General features: G+C 41.8%; 1 protein-coding gene across 1 annotated transcript in view; it reads right to left on the reverse strand.

Annotated features, from left to right (window-relative positions):
* TNRC6B (trinucleotide repeat containing adaptor 6B) overlaps nucleotides 1-17,640 on the reverse strand; it is an 814,361-nt gene that overhangs the window by 795,894 nt on the left and 827 nt on the right.

Raw genomic sequence — 17,640 nt, forward strand, 5'->3', positions numbered from 1 at the left:
AGGCGGGGAAAAACACCTGTAAAATAGCAACACCTAGATGTAAACACAGCCTTAAAAAGAGAAGTAGGTTTGTTTGTTTTTTTTGTTTTTTTATTTGCCCATTATACTTATCTAGGTGGATGCTGCATCTGTCCCCTGTCACCTCTGCACTGAGAACTAAGCCAGCGAACACCAATGGCTCGGTTCTCTCGGCTCCCCGAGCAGACAGCTGCTGCCTCTCAGTCAGCAGCTCTCCTCTCTGCTCCTCCACACTAATTGGAGTGCTGAGCTGTGGAGGGGCGGGAAGCGGCTGTCTCAACGGCTCGCGGAGAGGCTGATTGGCACCAGTCCAGGCACCTGGCGGATCCAGACTTCACTGTCGTGATGACGCGGTGCCTGGTCTGATTCAAGTGACGTCAGCAGAGAGCGGACTGCAGACCGCTCTCTGCTGAAAATGGGTCACAGGAGTGCAAAACGAATTGCACTTCTGTGACCCATAGAAGCCCAGCCAAACGAGCTATGGCTGGACTTCTTTAAGCAGGTTATACAGTACACTGCTTGTGCTGTGTAATTTGGCCCCTTCTATTACCTAAAAAACCTGGCTGATCCTGCCTGGCTATACCATCCCCCCTGTAAACGGACCACGGTTTATCATGGCTGCTGAGCCCTGACATCGTGGTCAGGTTGCATGCCTCCATCAGCTGAAGCCCTGCTCTGCCTTTCTCTCTCCCCCCCTCCCTGTCTGCCCCCTCCTGCTGCTCTCATAACTAATATAAAATCCTCCCATCCCCTCCAACATATGTGCCTGTTATATGAAAAAAATATGCCAATCTAAATATCAGAGCGGCTCCCGGCGCTCATGTAACTCCTTGCCGCTCTCTCTCCCCCTCCTCCCCAGCTAACATTATCGGGAGTGCTCAGCACCGCCCGCTGGAGCTGTCAGCCGGGCAGAGGACTGAGCCGAGGGGTCACGTGAGCCGCTCTAATATAGGTAGAGATTGGCATATTTTTTATTTACAAAAGTTTTATTTGGAAGTTTAAGTAACAAAAATACAAAGGTTATTTAGGTTACAAAATGTATATATATATAAAACATTAATATACAGTGACAAGTGGAAGAGAGGTATGATGACAAGGCAAGTACATATACATTTTGCAGTTTCACATGTAGTTTTGCAATAAAATCAGTTAAGTAGTATTCCAGTAAGACCATTTCTTTTTATGAATGTGTGTTGAATCATTTAGAGTGTGGTAAATCCATTCAGAAATTTTAATTGATTCCATTCTCGTGGTGACTTGTTGCCATGACAAATTTTTTGTCTTCCAGTTATATGCAATCATCCAATGGATGGAACTGCACAATGAGTGGAATAATCTCATGCATGATGTGGGGGTATTTGGTATTTTTGCGTATAAGAGACATATTTGGGGGGTGGGTGTAATTATTTGTTGGGAAGAGCATTCAATAAAGTTAGTGGCTTTGAGCCAAATTTGTTTGATGTATTTGCATTCCCAGAAAGTGTGCAAAAGGGTACCCGGTTCTGAACATCCCCTAAAACAATTTGGGGAGACAGAAGGGTAATATGTATGAAGTTTAGAGGGGGTTAGATACCATCTAGAGAATAATTTAAGTGGGGTTTCTCTGAAAGAAATGGCTTTATTACATTTACGAAGATTTTCAGACATGGAGGACCACTCCTCAGTACTGAATGGAGTCGCCATGTCCAACTCCCATTTAAGCATCGGTGTTGATTTGTCTGGTGCATCAAAATTATTGAGGTAATGGTAGAGTCTTGAAATGAGACCTCTATCACTGGATAAAGAGATGCAGACATGTTCAAATGTGGTGTTGATATGAGATGTTGTGAGTGCAAAAAATTTTCATAAAAGGATTTAATAAGATGGTAGTTATGAAGCTCAGAGGCAGGTAGACCATGTGAGGATTGTAAAGATGAAAATGGGGGAAACTCCCATTTTAATTGGAGGGATCTAAGGGTAGTTAAGTTCTTGTTGATCCATAGAGAGAAGGAAGGTCTATTACTATATGAGTCTGGGAATCTGGGGTCTCCCAAAAAAGAAGCTAAGGGAGGAGTTTTAGAGGAGAGTTTGAAAGTGTCTTTGTATTTGTTCCATAGTTGGAAGAATTGAGCAACTATGATGTTGTATTTAATAAGTCTTTTGTAAGATGTGATGTTAGACCATAGTATTCCTTGTAAATGTAGTGGGAGGATAGGAGGTAGATTCAAATTTTTTCCACGGGGTTGCCTGGGAAGGGGTGAACCATTGAGTAAGTTGGGTTAATCTGGCTGCTAAAAAAATATAGCCAGATATTGGGGAGGCCGAAGCCTCCTGATGTTTGAGGTCTGTGCATAAGAGCATAACTGCATCTAGGTTTTTTTCCGGCCCAAATGAACTTGTTTATAATTCTTTGGATATATAATAATTTCGATTTTGGGACATTAATAGGAAGTGCTCGAAAGTAATATAGAAGTTTAGGGAGAATTGTCATTTTAACAGCACATATCCTTCCGAGAAAGGATATGTGGAAAGAGGACCAGGTAGTGAGGAGGGAGGTGATTGAGAATAATGGGGTGTAGTTAGATTTATATAGGAGGTTATGTATAGGGGTTATGTTGACACCAAGATATCTAAAAGATTTGTTACACCACACAAATGGAAAATTGTTAGACAATAGATTTTGAGTATTTTGGTTATAGTTGATTGGTAGGGCTGAGCATTTATTGGTGTTTATTTTAAGGCCTGAGAGGGAATGAAAGGAGTTAAGTTCTTTAACCACTTGACCACTGGGCACTTAAACCCCCTTCCTAACCAGACCAATTTTCAGCTTTCGGTGCTCTCACACTTTGAATGACAATTACTCAGTCATACAATACTGTACCCATATGAAATTTTTGTCCTTTTTTTCACACAAATAGAGCTTTCTTTTGGTGGTATTTAATCACCGTTGGGTTTTTTATTTTTTGCGCTATAAAAGAAAAGACTGAAAATTTGGTAAAAAAATGATTTTTTTTTTGTTTGTTATAAAATTTAGCAAATTAGTAATTTTTCTTCGTAAATTTTGGCCAAAATTTATACTGCTACATATCTTTGGAAAAAATAAGTACAACTTTGGGGTATATTATTTGGTCTTTGTGAATGTTAGAGTCCAAATGCTATGGTGCCAATCTCTGAAAATTGATCACACCTGAAGTACTGACGGCCTATCTAATTTCTTGAGACCCTAACATGCCAGAAAAGTACAAATACCCCCCAAATGACCCCTATTTGGAAAGAAGACATTCCAAGTTATTTAGAAAGATGCATGGTGAGTTTCTTTTGAAATTGTCATCTTTTCCCACAATTCTTTGCAAAATCAAGATTTTTTTTTTTTTTTTTTTCACAAAATTGTCATATTAGAAGGTTATTTCTCACACACACACAGCATATGCATACCACAAATTACACCCCAAAACACATTCTGCTATTACTCCCGAGTATGGTGATATCACGTGTGAGACTTTTACACAGCGTGGCCACATACAGAGGCCCAACATGCACGGAGCACCTCCAGGCGTTCTGGAGCACCCAGGCCAACTCTTATATTTCTCTCCTACATGTAAAAATAATAATTTATTTGCTAGAAAATTACATAGAACCCCAAAACTAATATAATATATATTATATATATATATATATATATATATATATTTTTTTTTTTAGCAAAGACCCTAGAGAATACAATGGCGGTTGTTGCAACTTTTTATCTCGCACGGTATTTGCGCAGCAATTTTTCGAACGCGTTTTTTTGGAAAAAAAACAGTTTTGTGCTTTAAAAAAATAAAACCGTAAAGTTAGCCCAATGTTTTTGCATAATGTGAAAGATGAAGTTACGCCGAGTAAATAGATACCTAACATGTCACCCTTCAAAATTGCACACTCTCGTGGAATGGTGCCAAACGTCGCTACTTAAAAATCTCCATAGGTGACGCTTTAAAAATTTTTACTGGTTACATGTTTTGAGTTACAGAGGAGGTCTAGGGCCAAAATTATTGCTCTCGCTCCAACGTTCGCAGTGATACCTCCCATGTGTGGTTTGAACACCGTTTTCATATGTGGGCGGGACTTACGTATGTGTTCGCTTCTGCATGCGAGCACACGGACATGGGCGCTTTAAACTTTTTTTTTTTTTTTTTTTTTTTATTGTTTATTTTACTTTATTTTAGTTTGACACTTTTTCCCCCCAAAAAAAATTTTTGATCACTTTTATTTCTATTACAAGGAATGTAAACATCCTTGTAATAGGAATATGGCATGACAGGTCCTCTTTACAGTGACATATGGGGTCAATAAGACCTCACATCTCACCTCTAGGCTGGGAAGCCTGAAATAAAAAAAAAAAAACGATCTTGGCTTCGATCGTAGCGGTGAGTCGGTAGAAGCACCGGAGGGTGGCGTCCCCTCTCGCCTCCCGTAAGAACGATCAAGCAGTGTAACAGCCACTATGATCATTCTTATGGTGTAGGAAATCGCCGGCTGAAAAAGCTGATATCTGAATGATGCCTGTAGCTGCACCCATCATTCAGATATCCCCGCTCAAAGTCAAGGACGTCATGACTGTGGGCGGGAACTGGTTAAAAATTGCGGGGTATTGCAGAGTAGTGCCGGGCATATTGCAGAGTAGTGCCGGGCATATTGCAGAGTAGTGCCGGGCATATTGCAGAGTATTGCGGGGTATTATGCAGAGTATTGCGGGGTATTATGCAGAGTATTGCGGGGTATTATGCGGGGTATTATGCAGAGTATTATGCGGGGTATTATGCAGAGTATTATGCGGGGTATTATGCAGAGTATTATGCGGGGTATTATGCGGGGTATTATGCAGAGTATTGCGGGGTATTATGCAGAGTATTGCGGGGTATTATGCAGAGTATTGCGGGGTATTATACAGAGTATTATGCAGAGTATTGCGGGGTATTATGCAGAGTATTGCGGGGTATTATGCAGAGTATTGCGGGGTATTATGCAGGGATGGCTGAGCATGGAGGGATGGATGGATGTGACTGCAATTGTCACTGAGCACCGCTGTGGGCACTACACATGCAGCCCACAGAGGTGCTGCCATCCAATCCCTCCCCCTCGCACTGTACCGATCGGTACAGAGAGGGGCGGGAGGAACCGGCGTCATAACACGACGCCGGTCTTTTGACATGTGATCGCTCCGTCATTTGACGGAGCGATCACATGGTAAACGGCCGCGATTAGCGGCCGTTTACCGTGATCCGCCGGGTCCTCTGGACCCGGCGGTCACGGAAGTTCTCGGGTGCGCGCCCCAGGGGGCGCGCGAGAGCAGTATTCTGGGAGGATGTCCCACGGACGTCCACCCAGAACTAGCCGACCACGCTGCAGCTGTCTTTCGGCTATGGCCCGGTCGGCAAGTGGTTAAGGAGAGAGGGAATTGATGTATGAGGATCTGTGAGGAATATAAGAGCGTCATCCGCGTATAGGCTAATTTTGAAATTATTACCTTTAGTGTATCCCTTTATATCCATGTTGTTTCTGATTTTATGGGCTAAAGGTTCAATGGCGAGGGCAAACAATAGAGGTGATAGGGGACAGCCCTGTCTGGTTCCTCTGCTAAGGGGGAAAAATTCTGAGTTATGACCAGGAATTTTGATTCTAGTGTGGGGGCATGGTATAATGCATTGAAGCCCTGTAGGAATTTGTCTGAAATCCCATATTTAGGTAATAAATAGTTAAGATAGGACCAGCTGACACTGTCAAAAGCCTTGTGGATATCTAAGCTAAGAAGGCATAATTGTCTAGAATATAGATTTGCATCTTGTATTATGTTCGTTACAAGTCTGATATTATCCACAATCTGGCGATTTGGGATAAAGCCAGTTTGGTCAATGTGGATTAAATTTGTGATAACTGTAGCCAGTCTATCCGACAGAAGTCTACCGAAAATTTTTAAATCATTATTAAGAACCAATATAGGGCGGTAATTTTGGGGAAGGGAGTGGTCTTTGAAAGGTTTAGGAATAAGTGAGAGGTTGGCAAGGAGCATTTCGTCTGGGAAGTGACCACCATTAAGAATATGATTGAAGAGATTTTTTTAGGTGAGGGATTAAAAGTGGGGCAAATTTTTTATAATATGATGGAGAAGCCATCGGGGCCAGGTGCCGTGGATGTCTTGAGCGATTTAATTTTTAATATTTCTGTACATGGGGCATTAAGGTGTTCTATTTGTTGTTGGCTAAGATGGGGTAGGGGAATATCGTCTAGCCTGTGGGCTGGAAAGTAAGTCCTTATAAAAAGGTAGAGAATATTTTAAGAACTCCATGAGGATGGGTGATCATGTTACCGGAGTGATCTCTAAGTTTATAAGAATGTGGGGGTTTGTGCTCCTGGTTTAGTTTTTTGGCAAACATAGTTGATGGAGAATTACTATGTAAAAAGGAATTTGGCTTTAGAGAATCTAAGGGATTTTTCTGTGTTAGCTGACAGTATAAGATCTAAGGCACTACGTTTTTCTTGAATGGGTTTAGTGAGATTTTGTGATGGGTTGTGCTGTATTTTATTATATAAGTTATTTAAATCTCTTGTTAAACTTTTGATTTTAGTAAGTCTTTTATTTTTGTTCGCAGTGAGGCTAATTAAGTGACCACGTAATACCGCTTTGTGGGCGACCCAAAGTGTAGTTGTAGGGGTTTCATCGTTTACATTTTCGGTAAAGTAGTTATCAATATGTGTCGTGATCAACTGTTGTTATGGGGTCAGTTAAGATAGAGTCATTTAATCTCCAATTGTAAGGAGAGGGCGAAAGGCCTATGTGAGAAGTTTCAAATGAGGTGATATCATGATCTGACCAAGGGCAGGGGTGAATATTTGCCTTTGGGGAGTTGGCAAGAAGTATTGGTGTACAGAATATGTAGTCAAGTCTAGTGTTATACATCATGTGGGTGTGAGTAATGTGTATATGATCTGATACCAATATTATGGGCCCTCCAAGAGTCAATGAGTTGAAGTTTATTTATAGATCTATTTAGGGATTTGGAGAAGGCTTTGGAAGAAGGGGATACTTTACTTCTGTCTAAGGACGGGTGTGACGTATGATTAAAATCACCACCAAGGATGATGTGGGGGAGCTATATCTGTTTAGTGTTCCAAAAAAGTTGGAAAAAAAAGTGGGATTGTGATTCATTGGGTGCGTAGATTGAGGCTATGATAATAGCTTTGTTGTTTAATAGTCCTTTAATGATAATGTATCTACTGTCTGGATCTTTATATAAGTTTTGTATGTCTAGGACAATAGTATTGCGGATGAAGATAGCGACTCCACGTGTTTTATTCTGAAAAGTAGTATAATAAAATTGATTATAAGTTTTGTCAAAATAATTTGGGTGGTTGGAGTCAGCAAAATGTGTTTCTTGCAAGAGAATAATATCAGCCCCTAATCTTTTGTAATGTTGAAAGGCTTTTTTCCTTTTATGTGGAGAGTTAAAACCCTGAGTGTTATGGGATAAGATTTTCAAAACCATTGGTCATATTTTGTTGGGGTATGCTTGTGTAAAAATCTGTCTTAATAAAATAAATTGAGGTGTATATGGAGGAAATACCTTGGGGGGTGAAATGGTGTCATAACTAGTACATCATACCAAACAATCAAAATGTTATAACCTTGAGAACATTGACATTGTTTAGAGTAGACTATTTGAAAAGTTTCAAATGAACGTCCAGAATTTTCTGAATTTTTTGCATTGGCCATATAGGCAAAATTTTTATGTAAGAAAAAAAAAAAAAATAGTATAAACCAAGGGACAAGGAAATTCTTGTCACTAAAATATAAACATAGCATCAGACAAATATGTCCTAAATCTGCACATGCAGTCGAATGCAAAATCCACCAACAGTGGGATAGCGCGGTCGACCACATGGGCAGGTGGGGGATAATCCAGCGACGGCAAACATAACAGGCAACTTAAACAAATTATTGTTGAAGTGAGAGCAATATATACCAGGGGGGCCTAAAGAAAAAGAAGGGTCAAACATGGCCCAAAAAACAGGAGTTAAGATGAAAATAATATTTGTAGTGGCAACCATATCTATCTCCATTAAAGTAGAGAAAATATCTTTGTTTTCTAAAAGTAGTATATCTGATCCTTGTACATATATTATTAGAAACTAACAACATAGGCAACAGTATGGTTATTGGAGTAGAGGAAGGAGGAGGGAAAATGAATGGGGGGGAAAAGGGAGTGGGAGAGAAAGGAGGGGGGGGGGGGGGACAAACAAAACACAACAAATTCTTTTCTTTTTTCTTCTTTTTCCCCCCCGTCTTCTCTTCATCTTCCGGATGATCAGGAAAAGTTTTGGTGATATTTCAGACTAATGTGGAAACATGGAGAGGTTGCTAAACTAGCAAAAATCCCTTCGGATGCTGTGGGAGAACTGTAGATGTGATGCTGATTTGAGTTCAGTAGAAAGATACGGCAAAGATTATGGAAAACTTTGATCGAATTTTTCTTTTTTAGTGTAAGTATTGACAAAGGTGCTAGTAGATGTTAGGTGGCTTGATCTCGAAATGGTTGGCGCCATCTTATTTGCTCCATGGTATTGCGTCTTGAAGATGGAGTAGACCAGATGGGAGAGGGTCTTGGGGTAGAGGAAAATCGATTTGGGGGCTCTGGTTCAAGCAAACCCAATTTAACCAGCAGTTCTTTCCCTTCAATAACGTTGTATACTGTGTATGTTGAGCCATTATGTGGGATTGTAAGTTTAAATGGAAATCCCCATCTATATTTAATTCTTGCTGCTTGTAGAATGTTAGTGACCTCCTTCATCCTGCGTCTTCTGTCTAAGGTGGCAGGTGAAATATCAGGGTAAACTTGCAGCTTTTTGCCATCAAGTGCAATATTTGGGGAGTTTCTTGATGAACGCATGATGTCTTCTTTCCCCAGAAAATCTTTCATGCACATGATGATGTCTCTGGGTGGTTTATCAGGTGGAGGTTTGGGGCGTAAGGCTCTGTGAATTCTGTCACATGTAAAAGCTGATAGTGGTTCATCTGGTAAAAGGTTGTGGAATATCTTGGAAACAGTGGGCATAAGATCTGTAACTGTCTCTGGGACACCACGCAGTCTGATATTATGGCGTCTGTTTCTGTTGTCTAAGTCCTCAACTTGTGCCTGCATGAAGGCAAAACTGTCAGCTAGTGTCTCATAATCCTTTCTCAGGTCATTATGAGCAAGTGAGAGTTCGTCGTGCTTGGTTTCCAAAATGTCAGTGCGACTACCTATGCTGGCAATCTCTTGAGATAATGCAGTGGTAGATTTATGAACTTCACTTTCAATTTTGTCAACCAGTTTATCAAAAATGGAGGAGAGGCTAGCATCAAGTTCTGCTTTAGATAGGGGAGAAGTGTACTCACAGTTCTCATTGCTGAGAGAGGGATTGGATGGGTTAGATGGCAGTTGTTTCCCTGAGGCCGCATGTAAGCTGGTGCCGGCGCCATCTTGGGACATCTTCCTGTTTTGTCTGCCTGCAGCGTCCAGGAGAAAGTGGGTAAGATTGTGTTGGGGGCAGCGAAATTGCCCAGATCTTCTTGCTGGCATGCACGGGTATGTTACCCAGGTATGGGTGATGTTTCCGCCGTGGAACGAGCGCTCTGGCCCTGGATTATCAGCCTGTGTTGTCCGGGTCAGACGGAGCTCAAGCTACTCGCGTCCGGCCCGCATCTTGCCGCGCATGCGCCCCTGGCATATTTTTTATATAACACAGGCACACATTGTTATGTTAAAGAGAATGGGAGGAGTTTATAGTAGTGGCTTAACCACTAAGAAGATCAGAAAAAAATTAGACCAGCATGTCTAAAGGTAAAGGCTATAAGATAACTTCTAAACAGGTTGATATTTTTACGACTGCAGTAGAAAATATCAAGTTTAGAAACATTTGGCAGCCCTGGTTAGACATCTCTGCTTCCCAGATGCCAAACCATCTACACCACAACTGTCCGTATGACACGCTTTCCCTAGTGTAGTTTCTCTGGAATCGTATAATGTTTGAAGTATAACATAAGATTGTAAGCCCTAATGCGCAGGGCCATCCGATTCCTCCTGCATTGAGTTGTGTAGTAGCTGTACGGTCTGCCCTCACGTTGTAAAGCACAAAAAGACCACCAAAAAAAAAAAAAACCCACCACACCCACCCACCCACCCACACACACACACACAACACCTGTTGGCACTATAATAACAAAAATTATTGTTTGTTGGGGCTGAGAACAAAGTGAGTGTTGGTTGAGTGTTTGTCTACGATCTGTTTTAACCTCTTGCCAATTAGCTCACAGTAGACATATTGTGAGTGGGAGGCACAGCCAGGCACTGTGACGTACCCGTGCGTCACAGTGTACTACTTGGTTTGGCAGCATGCATGCGCACCCCTGAAATGCTATGGGTAATTTTATAGCATAGTTAATAGTTAGATTAAGACCAGGTACTGTTTTGGAAGCAAAGCCTCCCCCATTGATATGCAAATTAATCAGTCAGATTAGTTTAAGTTAGGTTACAGGTTATGATGTATGGGGGAGGAGATTTGGACTTTTGAACAAGCATGTGGGCAGGCAAAACAGTTGTTTTGGAAGACAAAAGAGCAACATGTGTGCTGGAAGCTGGAGGACTTTGGGGAAAGCAGTTGGACTGAGCAAAAACCCATAAAGAAGACTCCATCTCCAATTTGAGTAGAGGATCACTGTATTAATGTCACTAGCAATGTCAGCCAGCGCTAGATTGCCCGCTACACTATAAGTTGCTGATCAGCGCCATTAGCAGCATAGTGTCTGAACAGATCAGTGTCCCCAAAAACGCATTTTGTTTTTTTTTTTACAAGAGACCTGCAGCAGAAAACATTTTGGCACCCCCCCCCCCCCCGTTAGTCAGTTAGTCTGCCTAATTGCAAACATTGGACAGCTTGCTCCCTAGTGAATGGCAAAAGCTCGCAGCATTGCAAGATCTACATATTAAAACCATCCAGAGTGACACTATGTCCATGTCCCTGCCATTTTGATCTACTCACCCAAATTGAGGACTTATGTCTTACAGATCTGACAGGAGGGGGAGGAGGGTTCACACACAATCCGGTGGCTGCAGCCACCGGGATTGTGTGTAAAACTGACAGGCAAAATTGGAACTACCGTTAATTTTATTTTCTAGGGTGTCTGCTTTCAGAATATATAAAGATTGGGGATTGTGTAATCTTCAGGCCTAAAATGTTTTTTTTTTTTTTTTTTTTTTTAAACTTGCAAAAAAAAAAAAAAAAAAAAAAAAACTGGCAGCAAAGGTTAAAACAGAACACTAGCTACCAAGACCTTGCCACAAGTGAACAGAAAACGAAAGGGAATGTGAACCAGCATTTTACTTCATTCTTAGATCCAACTGATGGCACATTCTCACTACTTGCAGCAGCTGCTCGTTTTGTCAACCCTAGGTTCACACTTGTGTAATGTCTGTGCAGTGCGAGTTCAGCCATAGTGAAGAAAGAAGGAAGAAGAAGAAAAAAAAAAAAAAAAGAAATGGAGGAAGAAAAGGGTGCAGGGACTTTTTCCACCCCCGCACTGGAATCGGATCACATGGGTGTTCTCCTGTCCAAAGCCACAGTTCACAATGGATCTGTGAACCGATCAGGGGGTGTCATTAACATTGTATTGACAACCGCAGTGGTTCGCAGAGGGCTGTGTGAATTTCCTGCAGGAGAGATGCGATGTGGAAACCGGCGCTGGTTCCTACATCGCTATAGTGCAGTGTTTCTCAACTCCAGTCCTCAAGGCGCCCCAACAGGTCATGTTTTCAGGATTTCCCTCAGATGAAACGACTGTGGTAATTACTTTAGGCAGTGAAACTGATCAAATCACCTGTGCAAAATAATGGTGAGCCCAAAAACATGACCTGTTGGGGTGCCTTGAGGACTGGAGTTGAGAAACACTGCTATATAGTGTAAACCTAGGCTCAAACCCTTGTTGATGTGGCTAATTACATTCAGGAACTACTTAAAAAGTCAGGAGTATGCCATAAGAAAATCCACATTGCCCAACACACAAGGATCTGTCTGAAGATGGGCAAGAGGAGAATATTAAAAAAAAAAAAAAAAAAAAAAAAAAAAAAAAAAAAACACAGTAAGTGGAAGAAGCACCATGTGTTTCTAAATGCTGCAGAAGACCTAAGCAGAGGATCTCCCCAAACAGCGTAGCACCACAGGACACTTCAGCAAATAGGCACCTGCACAACGCCCCTCTATGGAGAGCATTTCCGCATGTGTCTACTCTGCCCAAATATAAATCCGGCCATGCTGCGTATAGGCAGTGCTCTTTCAATGAGAGTGAGAGTGTGATTGTTATAGTTCATGGCATTTATAGCCTGTGCATTTTTTTTCTAGGCATTTAATACAAATTATTGATTCTTGATTGCCCGTCGCAATAAGCACAACCCACAAGTACTATGCATTTATGTTATAAATAACTGGAGAATAAAAAACGCCTCTATTTGGTGCGATTCATTTTAAGGAAAGCATTGTGCCAACATAACCCTTGCTCTAGTCCGCCAGCCTCTAGAGAGGTCACCTGTGACACTGAATACCCTCTGCAAAGGCTTGAGAAGCTGACATAGCTAACAGGTCTAATGCAAAAGGTTTTAACTGGCTATAAAAAGTGTTACTCTTTGCTAGCCAAAAATCTGTTCCGTGTCCTCAGTGATGGCAAATTGTTGAAAAGCTCTCATATATTCTGATCTGATGCTCATTGACAGGAAACCATGCACCTCAGCGTAAAGCTGCCCTATGCAATGCCTGCCCAGCGCGTTGTATAGGGCAGCCTTATGTCAGGGTCCTGCCCTTTGGGGAGCCACCAGCACCTCAGCACAAGGCTACCTGCCCCTACCTAACCTTACACCTGTTCAGTGTGTCAAAGATGTGGTGCTACAAATGTAAATCCAGCTGTGGCAGCGGCTATAGGTGCTCACGTGATGTCAATACACTGAATGGCAGTCTGTTGACAGTAGCACTTCCAATAGCAACAATATTCATCACATCAAACAAGTGTGTTCTTAGTGTAAGATTTACCTCTATGGTCAATGCTGCGAGAGGAGTGAATAAAAAGTGGCGATTGTTATAATCCATAGTTACGGTACTTGAACTTTTAAAGTTCATGTGAATGGTGACATCACAGGCAAGGAGTTACACTTCTGCAAAAAACATACAATATTCTTGTAACAAAACTTGGTTTTACTTAAAGCGGGGTTCCACCCAAATTTTGAACATTATCTCTATGCATTCTCTTCCTTGCCTAGATGCTGACATGCTGTGTAAAAAAAAAAAAAAAAAATTTAAATCGCCATAATTACCTTTTTTTTTCTAATCTTCTTAGCACTTCCTGGTTTTCCTCCCATGGGAGTAGGCGTGTTTCTAGCCTCTCCCAGACCTCCCACAGTCCCCTGGGAGATAGTCTCAGGCTTCCCAGCATGCATTGTGCAACAGTGTCATCACAACATCTCGGTGAATGCTGGGAGCACAGCATTCACCGCATCCAGGAAATACATGCTTGTGGGCTTCAAAATGCCCACAATGAAGATGGAAACCGCCTTCAGTGAATTTTGTAAGTTATTCTTTACAAAGAAATCGGACACAGGCAGACTTATTACACAGAACATGTGAGTAGATCATGAGAAAAAAAAAAAAAAAAAATAGGTGGACCCCCGCTTTAAGACTTTTATTGTGGCTAAATGTTGGTGTAGTTGATACCATAAATAATTAAATGTCTAGATTTTTTTTTTTTTTTTTTTTTTTTTTTAACACCAGGAGTATAAGTTTGGAAATTCTAGAGAAATGTTTAAATAATGCATTACAATTTAACGAACCCCATTTGATTTTAGCCGATGAAAATTTAGGATATTTTAGTCAACCAATTCAGATGACTAAAAAACATAAAAATGGCATTTTAGTCAACGGCTATGATTAAAACAATCAAAATTTGATGTCAAACTTCACATTGTAAAAAAAAGGTCTGTCTCGGTGACAGGTCATGGATCCTCCAAAAGGATAATGGCCCAAAACAGAGCTAAAGCAATCGAATAGGAACTAAACAAGCGACCATTCTGAAAAGGCCTTCTATAAGCCCTGATCTGAATCCCATCAAACATCTACATATCGAGTTGAAACATGCAGTCTGGAGAAGGCACCCTTGAAACCCGAGACAGCAGTAGTTTGCTCAAGAATAGTGGGCCAAACTATTTGTTGGCAGGTACCAAAGTCTCCACGCTAGAGAAATCACTTGTTTGCAGTAATTGCTCCTAAAAAGTTGTGCAACAAGATATTAGGTTAAGGGAATTTTATTTAAAATATTCTATCAAAAGCAAAGTCTGCATTAGCCACTTGCTACCCAACGTATATAAACATGGTCAGGAAGTAGTGATATCAGGATCATGGCTGCAGCTGCATCCTGATATTCTTTTCAGGCAGTGATTATCTACAAGGTAAAAGTGATCTGAGCATCCGCCTGATCTTTTTTACAAGTGGCAGAAGGGGGTCTCCCCCCCATTCCCCACCAGGGAGACCAGTAACTGGTTGCATTAGAAGCACTAGACAGAGCGAGAACTGTTGTTCTGCCCCCTATGTGATGTCAGAAATTTGGTCACTTCTGGTTTGGGTTTGTAAAGTATCTGATTAAACCAATCTCAGGCCCCTTTCACATTTGTGCAAATTGTCCTGCGACTTAGGACTGCAAAGTCGCATGACAAGTCGTGTGACATGATTTCCAATGAGTACCATCCATATCTGTGCGACTTCAAAGTAGTCCCTGTACTACTTTGGTCCGACTGATGCGAGTTGAGGTCCATAGACCTCAATTTTACACAGGCATTCCCTGAAATCGCAGCAAAAATAGTGTCAAAATCACTGCAAATCAACTTTCAAGTCACGGCAGTGTGAAAGGGGCCGAAGTTTGAAGAGCTGGCCTGGTGGACCCCAAATCACTTCATAAAAAGGGGAACTGTCATGGCCCATACTATCACAAGGGATGTTGTTCTTCCTTTGTTATAGCAATAAAGTTCAATCAAATAAAAATTTGAATGGTAGAGTGTTAAAAAAAAAAAAAAAAAAAAAAAAAAAAAAAACACACAACACCACCACACACACTTGAAAGCACCCCCATCCCCCTTGCTCACACGCAAATCTAACGTGCACATAGGTCCCACACACACACGGTATCGCCACGAACATCAGAGTGAGAGCAATAAGTGAGATCCAGTCCTGCTTAACTAAGCTTGTAAAGGTTTTGAAAGCATCGCCTAGGGAGATTCCTAGGTACCGTAGTTTGTGGCTGTTCCACAGGTGTACACAATTTTTGAATTTTGACATGTTCGGTATCTATTCTGTATTTTACCAAAGATATCAGGTGACATTAAAAATTGCAATGCCAAACTTTATTCTCCAGGGACTTTGCTTTCAGAATATATATAATTTTTTTTTTGGGGGGGGGGTTCCCAGTAATTTTTGAGCAAAGAAAAAAAGATTTTTACATGTGAGAAATGTCAGACTTGGCCCAGTTTTGAAGTAGTTAAAAGGGGGTGTAAAGGTGCATTCCCACCCCCCCCCCCCCGATTTCTGGCATATGAAGTGCAAACATCTATATTAGTTTTTCCCCAAAATGTATTTCTAATTTTTTTTACATACCAATTGTATGCCTTTCCTAGCTTACTCTCCCTCAGCTTCTGGTCCTCAGAGCACGCTCCCGGCTGCTACGTCATAGCTCTTTGTGGACTACAACTCCTGACATGCTCAGCGGCATCGCGCATGCCCGCTTTTCCCCTGCCTGCCAAGAAAACAAGCCTAGTTCGATAGCTAGCCCAGCCTTCTGTACACATACACCTCCCACTAGTCCCGCCTATTCCTGCCTCCTCAGCATGCCCATCTTCTGCTGAGGAAAGGCAGGGCTGCACTCCAGAGCTCCAGATTCCCGTGCCAAAGGACATGGGAGGCGGAGCTACAGCATCCTTGGCTGCGGCTCCTGTCTCTGCGAGCGCAGCCAGAGTCTCCCCACAGGGATGTAGTCCTAGTGGTGGGAGCACGCAGGCACGTGTGCCCCCTTGAGAACGGCGCTGCAGAGGGGGCACTCATCTGGAAGGAAAAAAAAAATATATATATATCTACGAACAAAAATGAAAAGGGTTTAGTATCACTTTAAATATGGAATAATGTAGATGCAAGTTATCTTGATAAATGTCAGTTATTTCAACATCCAACAATCTGTTCAACTCTTTAACAAAAGAGATTATGCCAACAATGATAACAAAACAGCACATATTGTTGCTGTTTTTACAATAAAATTTAAATATCTAAAAATTCCAAACTTTTTTGTTCTCCTATATTTTGAACCAAAACTTGCAAAGTGAACACCATTAGGTTTTTATTGCTGTGTGCCCCCTATTAGGAGATTAAGATAAAATTGAGAGAATCACATTGTCCCAAGGACAAAAAGTGATGGTAAATCCAAAAAGTTACTGTGGTCTCCTAAAGGCTTTTACACGTGCGGACCGTTCAGATCCGCCTGTCAGTTTTTTCAGCGGATCTGAACAGTCGCTCCCTACAGCTCTATGGAGCAACAGATGACAGCAGTAACATGTCCGCTGACATCCGATTCGCTCCGCAAAATCCAGACGGATGGAAACCACATCTGGCAGATCGGATTAAAAAAAACGGACAGGAAGAACTTAATCATCCCCCCCCCCCACAGAGGAAAGGAGATCTGACAGGTCTGTCCCTGCACAGTGTGCAGAGACAGACTTGTCATCCGCTGTCTCAGCAGGGATCAGAGAAATCCATGCTGAGCCAGCGGATGCCTGAATGAGCCCCAAGTAGGAATAGAGGTGAAATCTTTCAAGGTAGATGCCTGCCCTGTGACAACTGTCTTAGAAGAAAGAAGAAGGAAAAAGGGAAAAAGGGAAAAAGGGAAAAAGGGAAAAAGGGAAAAAGGGAAAAAGGGAAAAAGGGAAAAAGGGAAAAAGGGAAAAAGGGAAAAAGGGAAAAAGGGAAAAAGGGAAAGGAGGGAAGGAAGGAAGGGGAAGGAAAAGGAGGGAAGGAAGGAAGGGGAAGGAAAAGGAGGGAAGGAAGGAAGGAAGGAAGGAAGGAAGGAAGGAAGGAAGGAAGGAAGGGGAAGGAAAAGGAGGGGAGGAAGGAGGGAAGGAGGGAAGGAAAAAAAGGAGGGGAGGAAGGAGGGAAGGAGGGAAGGAAAAAAAGGAGGGAAGGAAAAAAAGGAGGGAAGGAAAAAAAGGAGGGAAGGAAAAAAAGGAGGGAAGGAAAAAAAGGAGGGAAGGAAAAAAAGGAGGGAAGGAAAAAAAGGAGGGAAGGAAAAAAAGGAGGGAAGGAAAAAAAGGAGGGAAGGAAAAAAAGGAGGGAAGGAAAAAAAGGAGGGAAGGAAAAAAAGGAGGGAAGGAAAAAAAGGAGGGAAGGAAAAAAAGGAGGGAAGGAAGGAAGGAAGGAAGGAAGGAGGGAAGGAAGGAAGGAAGGAAAAAAAAAGGAAGGAAGGAAGGAAGGAAGGAAAAAAAAGGAAGGAAGGAAGGAAGGAAGGAAGGAAGGAAGGAAGGAAGGAAGGAAGGAAGGAAGGAAGGAAGGAAGGAA

This window comes from Aquarana catesbeiana, linkage group LG07, assembly GCF_042186555.1.
Source record: "Aquarana catesbeiana isolate 2022-GZ linkage group LG07, ASM4218655v1, whole genome shotgun sequence".
NCBI lineage: Eukaryota > Metazoa > Chordata > Amphibia > Anura > Ranidae > Aquarana > Aquarana catesbeiana.